Source organism: Anomalospiza imberbis, chromosome 5 (assembly GCF_031753505.1).
Source record: "Anomalospiza imberbis isolate Cuckoo-Finch-1a 21T00152 chromosome 5, ASM3175350v1, whole genome shotgun sequence".
Taxonomy (NCBI): Eukaryota; Metazoa; Chordata; class Aves; order Passeriformes; family Viduidae; genus Anomalospiza; species Anomalospiza imberbis.
Window position 1 is genome coordinate 30,240,347 of NC_089685.1, and position 13,230 is coordinate 30,253,576.

The window sequence follows — 13,230 nt, forward strand, 5'->3', positions numbered from 1 at the left end:
CGCGGATAAATGTAAAAGGCATTGTGCTAGCTCTTAGAAATAGTCCTTCGGTTAATTAAATGGTCAAACCCCACGGAAGCTCCGTAGTAAGCTAGGCTTTGATCAGAGCAGAGGAGTTTATCAAATGATAAAAGGCGTTATCTAAAATTAATTGCCATGTTCAGGGATTCTCTTGACCATAGGATCGGGGGAAGAACTGCTGCAAATCAAATTGAGAAGTGTGATCAGATCATGAAGAGGCAAAGCTGCAGCTGAAAGCCAAAGAACACATTTACGTCTCTTTCACACCGATTTTAACCTCCCCCGGCCAAGTTCCTCACGACATCTCCATCATAATTTAGAGTACCCTACATTTAGAGACTGAAACTGAACACGGGCTACTTTAGCAAATAACAGACATCGTGGTTTTATTGTCATCCAGTCATACAGTTTATAGAACAGTTCTCAGCAAATGGGCTTGCATATTAAAGCTGCTGCAAATCACACTTTTCTTTTAAGGGCACAAAGCAAAGTGGTTTTTAATATGAGGGTTTGTGGCTACATATAAAACTAAAAGGCTCCTTGTCCTAGAATTCACCCTACAGCCAAACTAAAATTCTTCAGTACAATACAAGGTATATGTTAAAGATCTGATTAAATATAGATCAAAACCTGGTGAGATATAGGTGATACTGCTATTGATTTAAAAGACTTTTTGAGCACTACCTTATCATAAAAATTCAGCTTTTTATTCATCATTCTTATTTTGTGGTGAATTTCTATGCAGTTGGGCTATACAGCACTGAAGTAATTTTAATCTTGAGGTTATCAATTGAACACTGATTTGTTTAAGACTCTCCATTGGAATACTCATTTGTTTAAAGAAGCCTGTTGTCTTCATTTATGCTAAACCATTAAACTTTCCTGATGACCTTGATACTACAAAATACTGGGTGGAATTTAAGTTGATCACATTACCAGTCTGAGGAAGAGGGTAATCACTTCTGTAGTCTTCCTTCTTCTGCTTTCAAAACTGAAAATGTTGAGCCTGAATTTTTCCTAAAGACTTATGGAATTAAAATTCCTTCTGTGTTGCCATATGGAGTAGCTGGCCATTTGTGAGTTTTGTGCACACTTTGATTGAAGTAAACTGGTTTTAAAATACTAAGGATTTTTATTGCAGCTTGTTCATACCTCAGTAAGTGTGGAGGACTGGTAGGTGCAAAGTGACAGTACTGCTTGTAGCTAAGTTATTTAGATTCCAGCCATGAGATCTGGACATAGGAATAATTGCTCTGGGGAAGGCAGGATCCAGATCAAAGTGAAGTACAATACTTAAGGCAACTAGAATTTTGATTTCCAATTTTATTTTTTTATTTTTATCTTTAATACTGACTGTGTTCTGCTTTTTATATTGGACATCTCAGGGCCCAAATGCTCAAAAAATTGATGGGAGTTGTGATCATCCTTTCATGAATCGCCCAGCTTACAGAAAGAGGTAATTTGCCAATAAGCAGACGTTGCAGAAAAATCATGACCAAGGGATGTATTGAACAGTCTGAAAAGAGTTCAGAACCACAGGATTCTTCTAAGTCTGGAAGTAGCTGGTTGTAAGCCCTGCAATTCTTCATTCCCAGTGAATGCTGACAAATTTGAACATGGCATGATGCAATCTAATTTTTTGTGCTATTTCACAACATAAAGGTGCTTTTTTTACTTGCTACATACTAAATTAGAAGGAATATTGCTTTTTAAAATCTAATTTGGATGAGAACAATTGGTATTTATCTTTCCTCTACCAAAGAGCACTGATGTGAAAACAGTACCTCTCCAAAATCTTTGTTGATCATACATGGGCACAAAGTGTGTAAAGCTGACAGTACATTAATTAAGATGTGAAACCTCTCTTTTGATAATCTGTACAAATGTAAGATTTCTGGCATCACCAGTAGAGATTCTTATTGCAAAGTACTGCTGATAGCTGTCTGCGCCTTCCATTCCATCAGGATCCTCCCTGTGTTTCCCTGCCCCTGCACTGAACTGTCTATTAGAGTGGAAGCTTTTCAGTGCTTGTTTTCACATCCTGTGCAGTGCCAGACAGACTCATGGGGCTTGATAAGGTCTTTTAATAAAAATATTTACCATGTGATCTTGAAAGCCCCCACAAATACAGAAATGCCTCTAGTATCTTCAATATTAAGTTTCCTTATTAAAACCGCAAATTTATTACAGTTATATAATAAAATTGATCATTAAAAGACTTTTCCAAAAGCCATTTGGCTACAAGGAGTTTACAATACCTTCATGAACAAGCATGGGCTAGAGATTAAGTAGGAGGGAGGCACCAGAAGAAAGGAATAACCTCCTCCTCTACTCTTACACTGCTTCTGGCAAGGTCATGATTTCTCGTCCATAGTGCTCATGCAGGAATAAGGATTTCCAGCCTCCAGTTTAATTCCTGGTTACCTACATTATAGCCATTGGATATCACACAGTAATAAGGGTCAGAGAGTCATATTCCTTTTTTTGTGATTCCCCTCTCTCCATCCTGAATGAATTCTCTTTCAGTGTAAGTCCAGTCTGGGGGTTAGGGTACTTCAGCAAGCTGGAAGAGGTGGCCTGCAGTCCCTCTGCGTGAACTCTGAGCCGCCAGAGGAAGACAGGGATGCAGGTTGCACAAGGACTTAAACACTGATTTGTGAGTACCTGAAGGGAGTCCTCTTCCCCCAGCTGGCACAAATATTTTCAGTAAAGTCCACACCAGTTTGACAACAGCTAGTGGGCCAAGCCCCTTAGCAGCAAACACGTGGACCATGCATCCTGTTTGGACTTCACTGTGAGACACAAGCACATTTGCTTGGTTCTGTCAAGGCTCTAACATTTTTGGCATACCCTGAAGCAGAACATGTCCTGTGCCCTGTCTGTGTGACTCTGGGAATCCTGCAATGCCTCAGGGAATGGAGAAAACAAAAAGCAGGTCTGGCAGGGATGGCTGTGGGAGACATCTCTTCTCAGATGATAAAACTGTCACTTCAAAGTTGCACTTGCTCTTAGGATAGTTTATTGTGTCTGGCTGAGATGGAGTTCATTTTCCCCACAGCAGCCTTCACAGTGCTGGTCTTTGCTTTGGTAGCTAGAAAGGGGTTTATAACACACCAGTTCTTTGGCTACGGCTGAGCAGCCTTGGCACAGCATCAGCCCTGTCTCTCAGCATCTCCCCACTCCATGAGTAGGCTGGGGGTGGGCAAGATCCTGGGAGGGGACAAAACTAGGCCAGCTGACTCAACTGAAGGGATATCCTCTACCATATGGTGTCAGCTCAGGTGTAAAATCTAATAAAAGGAGGAGGAAAGGGGGACTTCCATTAGTTACAGTGTTTGCTTTCCTGAGCAATTGCTACATGTGCTGCAACCCCGTTTCCTGGGCAGTAGCCTGACATTGCTTGCTGGTGGGAAGTAGGGAATAGAATTACTGTTGTTTTCTCTTTGTTCATGTGCATGTAAACTTTCACTTTTGTTTTAGTAAACTGCCTAGTATCAGCCTATGAATTGTTTTCAATCTTATTTTCTCTCCTTGGTCAGTTGGGAAGGGAAGTGATAGAGTGGCATGGTGGGTACCTGGCATCCAGCCAAGGTGAAGCCACCAAAAATGATCATGATAAGGCTGAGTTCCTATGGGTAAGGATCAGGGGGAAGGCTACCAAGGCAGACATCCTGGTGGTCATAGACCGTGACACCAGGATGAAGAGGTGAATGAACTATTCTCTAAGCAGCTGGCTGACACTTCACAGTCATCATCCCTTGTTCTTCTGGGGGACTTTAGCCTGCCTGATGTCTGCTGAAAACTCAACACAGTGGAGAGGAGGCAGTCTAGGAAATTCCTGGAGTGTTTGGAAGAAAAGTTCCTGACTTGGGTCACAACAACTCCCTGTAATGCTACATCCTGGGGCAGAGTGACTAGAAAGTGGCCCAGTGAAAAAGGACCTGGGGGTGCTGGTATCAGTGGCTGAACATGAGCCAGTGTGTGCCCAGATGGCCAAGAAGGCCAATGGTATCCTGGCTTGCAACAGAAATAGTATGGCCAGTTAGACCAGGGCAATGATTGCCCCTCTAAACTTGGCATTGGTGAGGCCACACCTCAAATCCTGTGTTCAGTTTTGAGCCCCTCTCTTCAAGAATAACATTGAGGTTCTGGAGTGAGTCCAGAGAAGGGCAATGAGGCTGGTGAAGGATCTAGAGAGTAAATTATATGAGGAGTGGATCAGGGAACAGGGGTTGTTTAGCATGGAAAAAAGGAGGCTCAGGGAAGACCTTATCACTCTCTATAACCACCTGAAAGGAGGTTGTAGCCAGGTGGGGGCTCATCTCTTCTACGCAGCAGCCAATGACAGGATGAGAGGACATGGCCTCAAGCTGCACCAGGGGAGGTTCAGGTTGGACATAAGGAATAATTTCTTTCCTGAAAGAGTGTTTAAACATCACCCAGGAAGGTAGTGGAGACACCAACCTTGGAAATGTTCAAGAAACTGGAGATGGCACTCAGTGCTATAAATAGCTTTCATGGTGGTGTTGGGTCAAAGGTTGGACTTAATGATTTTTGAGGTATTTTCTTAATCATTCCATGATTCCTTTCAGCTCTGCTTTGCAACCAGTTTGAAACTGAGAACAACTGAGACCCTGAGAATGACTCTTCTGTTCTACCAGGACACTACTCACCAGGCTGCTCTGTCTCCAAGGAATCAGACTCTTTTCTTCTTTTCTTATTTTTTTTTTCCATATGAAAAGCTCCTTTTTTACTCCCACATAGCATGAATGCTATTTATTATACTAAGGACAAAGAAAATGAGTCTTCAGACCTGTGTGGGGATGTGAAAAGATTGTACTGGCTCCATACCTGGACAAGTAGTTCCTTGCTCTCCATACTTAGGCATTCAGAACTGACTTTTCTTCCTGTCACTCAGACTTTTTTTGTTAGTCCCCATTTTCACTCTCATAGCACTGCAGATCTCAGGGGGATGTTTGAAGACATTCCACCAGTGCCATCTTTTCTCATTCTATCCTCAGAATTGCGATCAGCTGGTAAGTACTGTTGAAAAGGGAGTAAGAATGGCTAATGTTAAGTTGAGCTTCTCATTAGGAGTGTATATATTTCAGAATAAAGTCTTTATACTACTTTTATTTGTTGATATAGCCCTGACTTCTGGCCCTTTCTACATTCAAATGTCTCTTTAGTACTCAAAATATTGGTTCCTCAGTTTGGTAGATTTGCTGTTACTGGTAGATTGGTTGGTAGATTTACTGTCCTCCCTGATGTCTTTGTTCTTTCAAGGAATTCATAAGACCAAAGATGGTAAAAATACCATCAGATACATCTTAAATATCTCTGTTTATCAAATTGATTTACTTTACTTGCTGTATGCTGGCACCATGAAGTTTGTGTATAACTTACTGAACATGCAGTTTATGTCCTGGATAATTTCTAAAACACTGAAAGAGCTTAAACTAAGATATTCTCCATCCAAAGGCTTGTTTCATACATTCAATTAAAAAAAAAAAAAAAAGAATATTCTGAGATGATTTCATAGATGTAGTCAAAGTTTGAAAAAATTGAGGTGTCAGTGGCTTTGTGTGCCTTGTGGATTTTTAGGGTCTGTAAGTCTTTGAATTTGCAGATCTCAAAAACACCCAAAGACCTTGTTAAGCAGTATTCAAATCTTCAGAGCATATTTATATGCAAGGAAGGCATTGTAAAACACTAGAAGATAGTTTATTTTCATTTTCTATTCCATAGGCAGAACTTGAGAAAATGTTACAAATTAACAGTAAGCTATTGGTTCACTGAATTGAGCTTTTAAAAGTAAGGATATTTGGGAAAGTAATTTGTCAAAACTGGCCTTGAGCCGTCTATTTTAAAGCAGTGTAGTAGCTTTTCTATGATAACAGGTAACTTAACCTTTAAAATGCAGTTCTTCATGCAAATAAACCTGGGTAATGGACTTTAAAAGGTGATTTTGCATGTCCTTCGGCATTACTAATTTTTTGGAACACTATGTTTCTCTCATATATCCAAAATAAAGCAGGAAATCATTTTAGAACACCAGATTCATTTTGCATTATATTGGAATGTAGTGACATCCTACAGTAACTGGAAAATATTGTCTAAAGAGAGAACATGCAAGTGGATTTTCCAATGAAACATAGATACTATCCCACAGTAATATATAAAGTATTTGTGAATACTCTAGATTTGCAATATCAGTCATGAGGTCAAGGAAGAAGGACAACCTCACTCTCGCCTTTAATTGCTCATGGATACAGCACTAGAGTGGCTGTATTTATCAGGAGTTATAGTTCAAACCCAATTTGTGACTATGCAGCACTGGTAGGAGATGGAGAAGGCTCTTGAAGTATCTTATATTGAGTGTGTGACTCATTTAATTGGCTCCTACGTCCTGCTCCCCCTCATACTTTTCATGGTGCTTTTCTGCACATTTTCTGTCTCATTCCAAGACCCCACATGCTGAATATGGGAGATCATGAGTGGTCAGTCTTAAACGTCACTGGAATTACAGAGTGGGAGAAATCTCAGGAGGTGGTGCATTGCATAGAAAAAAAAGAGGAAAAACATAAAAGCAATATAAAAGTCCATCTAGAAGATCAATACAGCCTTCCTCTGCATCTCCTTCTCCCCGAGGTGTGAACTGTGGGCCTCTGTTCTGAGATCAGTGTGTGGAACTTCAGATCACAATGCCACAGGGTTCTCCAGGCTGACACAAAGACACTAGATCTAGTACATCAGTGCTGTGAGTTTGCTCAGGGGGTGTGTGGGGGTGTAGCTACATGTCTGAAAAAGACAGGCAAGTTTCTGACACAAATTCCTTCAAAAGGGAGTTAAAGATCTGCAGCTTCTTATGACAATGAATTATGGCTTCAAGTCAACTGAAATACTTTTTAGGAGATGTAGAACCAATGTTTAATTTTTGCATTTCATAAAAGAAGAAACCAAATCTCCTAACCATTATGATGCCTTTCCCCGGCCTGTGTCCTGTTTAAATCGGATGCTTTACCACTAGCTTTTAACAAGTGGCTGACAAATAACATAGGAAAACTAAGCAGGAAAGAAATAAAATTGTATATTACTTTGGTGAACAATGCTTACTTTGCAAAGTGCTTTATGATCCATAGTAATCCAAGCTAAAACTGCTCTGTCTTTCCTTCAATAATAACAGGGATGAGCACAACCATCCTTTAATATTAGTTACTTTTGGGAAAAAGGATATAAAGAAAAATCTGTTCAGAACTGTCACTAAGATCCTGGACATAAAGGCAACTTCTGTGCTTGTTTCTTTAGGCAATATATAATCTGAAAATAAAAGGACGCATTCCCCCTTATTCATAACTACGCATCTTGAAAGCAGCAAGGGTGACTGTAAGGGTAGAATTTTTGTTTGTATGCAGACTCATGCTCATTATGCTGCTTATTCTTTTTGTTACAACCATAAACCAACACAGTCCACTAAAGCAACTCCATAATGTATTTCCATGTGCATCTCCATAATGACCATGCACTGCCTTCTTGTTTGCAGTGCCTTTGGGAATGCTGGAGTGACCCCTCACATGGAGCATGCTTCTGACCCATTTCAGATTTTGCAGAGAACCTTTATTTTCTTTCAGTTTCAGGACAGAAATGATTGCGTTGTTGTTTGATGCAGTTTGCTCTGAAGTAAACTTGTGTTTGCAGAAATTAGAATTCCCTGTCCTGATGTCTCAGTCTTGCTTGTGTCTTGTGCAGAGGTAGAAGTCAGAATCAGCATCTCTTTTAGGCTAAGTTCATGGTAATGGGTGCCTAAAAGACCCCTTTAAACCCTGATATTTGTAAGAAGGCAAATACTAATTTAAAAAACAATGTGTTTTGTTTTTTTTTAATTTGGCTATGTTTTGAGGCATATGATCTGACCAAAGTTATGAGACCTAATTATGGCTTTGATCATATCCCAGTTTCAAAATAGCAGTTAATGCTGCTATATAAATGAATACATCTTTATGGAGACTAAGTTCAAGAACATATTACGCATTCTTGTCAGTACTCAGTTGAGATTGTGGTATTTTCCAATAGGGATTCATTTCTAAAAGACTTGGGTGGCTGATAGCATCTGAGCACTTGGGGTTTGAGAAATGGAGAACTGAGAAAAAGTAATATGTTCAGAATAATCAGAAAATATTTCAAGACAGCTTATGCTTGAACCTCAAATGTATCTGAAAACAAATTGACAGGTTTAGAACTTGAGACTGATTTTAAAGTGGGGGAAAAGAGTATTTTAAAAAATGATTATGCAACAAATGAAGGAGAGAAGCATCTTTTTATTTGTAAAAAACACCAACCCATTATGCTGGAATAAGAAGCTTCCATAATCCATGACTTCAGTCACCACCTCCAGTAACATTAAGTAAAGCAGAAATGTTTGGGAGCATGAGAGAGCATATGGTAAAGACTTACCTTCTCTGTCTCCTTGTTTATTTCTATTCTCATTTCAATATTCTGAAAAAGCAATTATTTATTGCAAATCCTGAAACAAGAAATTTTTTTTTCAATTTTTGCATTTGCACTTGATTACAAACTCCTATTGAAGATTTTCATACAAATAGAGCATCTACTGGGTATCCTGTCCAGATGGAATCTCCAGTAAATCTAAAAAGCTCATGTTCACTTGCTTGGTTCTTCTTTCCACAGTCAGAGCATTTGTTTGTTACTTCTCCTTTATCCAGTGATTATTTTTATGAAGCTTGTTGATCTAACATTATGTCTGAGACTTCTGTTCCTCTGTAAGTTTGGCTGAAACTTTAAGTCCCTGGGGAGACAGACAGCTACAGCAACAGACAGTCTGTCTGCACAGGCCTCATTTCCCTGAGACACCATGTTAGAAAGAAAACAGCTGAGATGAGATTACAGTGCCCAGTCCCTGAAGAAGGAAAAGTGGGAGGTACTGTACATTGGCTCTGCCATTAGTGCCTTTAAGAGTGGGGGACTGCAGTCAGCCTTGCTAATGGTTGTGTACATATGGTATAATTGATTTCAGCAGGCACTTTCACTTAATAGCCGCTATAGCCTCATTTATGGCTGACTTAATTGATAAGAGACTGAACAGAATCATGTTGGTAGGTATAGCTGAAGTTAAAACTGGGTAATTCTGGTAAATAACACTTTAGAGTCTTCTGACCTGCTCAATTCAAAAAACTTTAAATATGTAGGAGAGAAAGGACATCCCTCCATTTATTATTTATTCAGGTAAATCCATCCCCTTATCAGTTCCTTGAACTGTTCTTACTTTTTCCTCTCTTGGGCTATACTTTTTCTTAATAAGAATATTTTCAGCTCTACCAGAAATTTAAAATAAAAAAATCTGAGGCTAAGATCATCATGGAATCCAAATTACTTTTTTTTTTTTTTTTTTTTTCCCCAGGACATAATCACATAATCATCTCTATAATTCTTGTCAGTAAGTAACCAGAAGGAAGAGATTTATAAAGCAGATGTCAGAATGTCAGATCTGTCTTCAGCTGATTTTCTGTAAGTTTATTATAGTATGAACTACTGTGTTCAAGGATATAGAAAAAAAGCCCAAAGTTTTATTTGCATTAGTAAATAAAATAATTCAAATGGGAAGCCTACACTCCAAGCAGTGAAAAAAAAGTTCCATTCTAACCTTTGGAAGGAATTCTGCTCTTTTGCCACAAGAACCAATCAGTTTTTATCAGACAAAGCGTTATTATTTGATAGCTCCCCGTGCCCTCACAAATGACTGTGCTTATTTTCCATCAGCCATCTGACTGCTAGAAGCTTGAAAAACAACACATGGTGGGGTAAAATATCTGCCATGCTTTAACCAACAGTGTCTGCTTTTCTCTTCTGGTTAGTTCCTGGAATTTTTTTGGCTACAGAGAACATTTGCTTTTAATGAACACAAATAAGTCAATAAAATTCACATGTACGTTATTATGATGTTTCCTTCCCTTTCTGTGTAAATATGATTAGCCTTTTGAACTCCAGATACCTTCTTTGGAGTTTAAATATAGCTTCCTCTTTTTTTGGCATCAATACAATAATAATGATTATACACATTGGAAGAAGCTGCAAGGAGGTAACAATTTGTGAACTTTCTGTGGTTATTCTTGGCCTCACACAAATCCATTGATACATTTCTTTCTGCATTTCCTAGAACTGATTTCTGTATTCATGCTTGTGTCTAGTAGGATCTTGCAAATGTCAGTGTGAGTGGAGACAATGGTAAGATTAAGACCCAAGTAAGAATCTGAGTCTGTTTTAAGTATCAGTTCCTTTTTGGTAAATTTGGAGAGTCAGGGGTTTTTATATTAGAACAACTGTGTTTTCTTCATCTTTGGCCATTGCTGCCTATTTCAACTTGAATGGTCTGTACCCACACAGCTTCTTTTATTTTTTTGTTGTTTATGGGTTTTCTGATGTGACACGTGGCTTGCACCCAGCCAAATATCAAAGCATGTTCTCAGACAGTATGCATGAATAGTTTTACTGAGGTATCAGATCATCTATGACCTGATAGCTCTTTATTCCTTTTTTTTAATTAGTGTCCTCAGTAGCTGCAGGATTATTTAATCTTTGTATTACCACAGATCTTTTGGCTGGGAAACTGGAAAGATGTAGCCAGTACTCATCCTATTTTCCAACCTTGCCTATCCACCTGTGCTGGTGAGATCCAGCAGTCATCTGCTTCTCTCACATTTTTCTGAGCCCTGCCATAACTGTAGAGAAATAGTTCAGTTGTTTTTGAAGGAAATAGAAGTTCATATGTTGGACAAAAAAATGTTTGGTATATTTGGCAAAACTCATGTAAGAGCTAACATCACCTGAGCCAAGCCACTGCTTTTGAGACATGCCATTTCCATTCAGAGCTTTTATTTAGATGAAGACATAACAAAATTTTATTTTAGCCAGACTTGATTTTAGGTTTAATTTGGACTGACAGTAAATGGTTAATAGACACTTGAAGTTAGAGAGCAGGTAAGTTGTCATGTTAGTTTATGCTCTAGTTTGTTGGTTTCTAATATCAATTTTTAGGAGATGACCAAGGGATTAATTTTGCATTTGGTGGTAACTCCTTTTTTGTTGAGATAACTGAGTAATTCCCATTGTAGGTTTCAGGTTTTGGTTGCTTCTAGCCTTGTAAATATTTCACATTTGGAGCAAAAATATCCCATACTGTCTATTTGCCTCAGTTTGTGCTTGATTAGGAAGTGTCAGGCATTCAGACATTTCTGAAATGCTCTGAAATATGTCTAGGGAAAAAAGGAAAAATGAACAACCAGTGTTTCCATTAATGATGTATTTCCCCCTAGCATCTCATTTTGCAGGAATTTGTGAGGAAGTAGTCAATTTGTAAATCTTTAAATAATTATGTTTTGCACATTAATACACAATACACCTTTAAAGATTCTGCCTGGCACTGGAAATGCCCTTGGCTAGGATGGAGCAAGGGGAAAAAAACCTGTTCTTTGGTCTTGAACCTGACATCTAAACTGTGAGTCCATCTCTCTCTCTTTTTTTTTTTTTTTTTAAATGATCACTTCTGGGGACAGAACAGCTGGGAGAAGGGAGATCTTTCTCTGACAGTAGAGAAGAGGAGTGCATAGAGGTGCGTATGAGAAAAAAATGGTAATGGAAAAGAAAAGTAGGCAGTAGGTTAACTGCACAGAGAAAACTCATGAACTAAACTCTAAACTCTACTAAAGCCCAAGTTTTATCAAAAAATCAGGTAATCATAGAAGAATTTTTGATGGGAAGGAACAGTTGGAGATCACCTGGTCCAACCTCCCTGCTAAAAGTGAATCCACCTGTGAAGTCAGTCAGGTTTCTCAGGGTCTTGCCTAGTTCCAGCCTCTCTGAGCAACCCTTACCCATGTCCCACTTCAGCTTGTCCAAGCTGAGAAAACTTTGAGCCTCTTTCTCAGGCAGATATAACTGAAAAGCTGTCTCCTGAGTGGAAAATCTCTGAATCACTCAAGGCTGCCTAGTAACATTGAGCAAAATTGTTGATTTCAGTGTAAATATTGGCATTGGATATCAGTTTTTTGTGAGATTTTCTGACAGCGATTTTCTGTGAGACTTGTATAAAATGAGGTGTACAGGTCGCCTGCAGCATCTGTCTGGAGTTACAGAGATCTCTGCTGTATTTCCCTCATTTTTGATGCATCCAGAAATGTACTTTTTCCTCTGTCTTCTGTAGTTTTCCCCAGTTTACCTGTTTCTAATCTAATGGGAAGGAGATCTTACTGGAAACTAAACTTTTATTCAGCTAAGCCTGTCTCTTCATGAGCCACCACCTGGTCCTAATGGACATCCTGCTCAACCTGAAGATTTAACTTGGCAGAACTCAAGTTTCTCAGGGAAATAAACTTTACAATTTATCCTGACATCCACCCCAGCACATCACATAATACAGTTAGGTAAGATTTTTTAAGAGCATTGCAAAAAAGAAAAAAAAAAAGGGAAAAAGCAAGTTTTGTCCATATTCCTGTTATACAAAGTAATTAGCAATGTTTGAAAATCTAGAACAATATTTTGCTGAACAGTAATGGCTTGTTTTAAACTTGTTTGTCTAAGCTTTCTAGATTTAAAAAAAGTGCATATGTCTTGCATCCAAAAATAATTTCAATTTACAACTATGGACAATATTTATGTCGGCACCAGATTTGGTCATGGCAGTATAGCATCTGGCATGTGGGATTGGCAGTACAGTCATCTGTAGTATGGAATAGCAGCCTTGGTTTTTATTTGTGATTTTTGCCTATTTTCCCATTCATCTACAAATGGAGAAAAAGAAGTCGGGAAAAAAACCCTGCTGTTAGGCTTCTCTTTGAAAGTGTAAGGTGGTGAATACATAGTTCTTTATGTGGGTTTCATTAAAACAGAATCTTTCTGCAGGTTTTCCAAGGCAATAAAGGCTATTCAGTCATTCTGCTCTTGTATCTGTATATCTCTGTTCCATGAGAACAAAGTTTTACTCTACTGTTCGGGGTTATTAACATTTTCTCAGATGAATTGACCTTTTGTTATTAGGTTACTTAAATATAGTTCCTAATGCAGCTGAGTAAGGAAACCTTCCCTGAGAAAAAACCTGCAAATTGCCTACTCTGTTTAGCCTGTTGCTGGCCAGACTGGTGAATGCTGCTCAGCAGCTCAGCACAGCACAGCTGGGAACCGACCCCAGCGCTGGGC

At 38.9% G+C, this 13,230-nt stretch overlaps 1 long non-coding RNA gene across 1 annotated transcript; it reads left to right on the plus strand.

The window, feature by feature from the left end:
• The first annotated feature begins 9,439 nt into the window (after nt 1-9,439).
• Nucleotides 9,440-10,519, plus strand: LOC137474977 (uncharacterized). Its single transcript, XR_010999603.1, has 3 exons — nt 9,440-9,546; nt 9,799-9,888; nt 10,196-10,519. It is a non-coding gene; the product is annotated as an uncharacterized lncRNA (long non-coding RNA).
• The last annotated feature ends 2,711 nt before the right edge of the window (nt 10,520-13,230 follow it).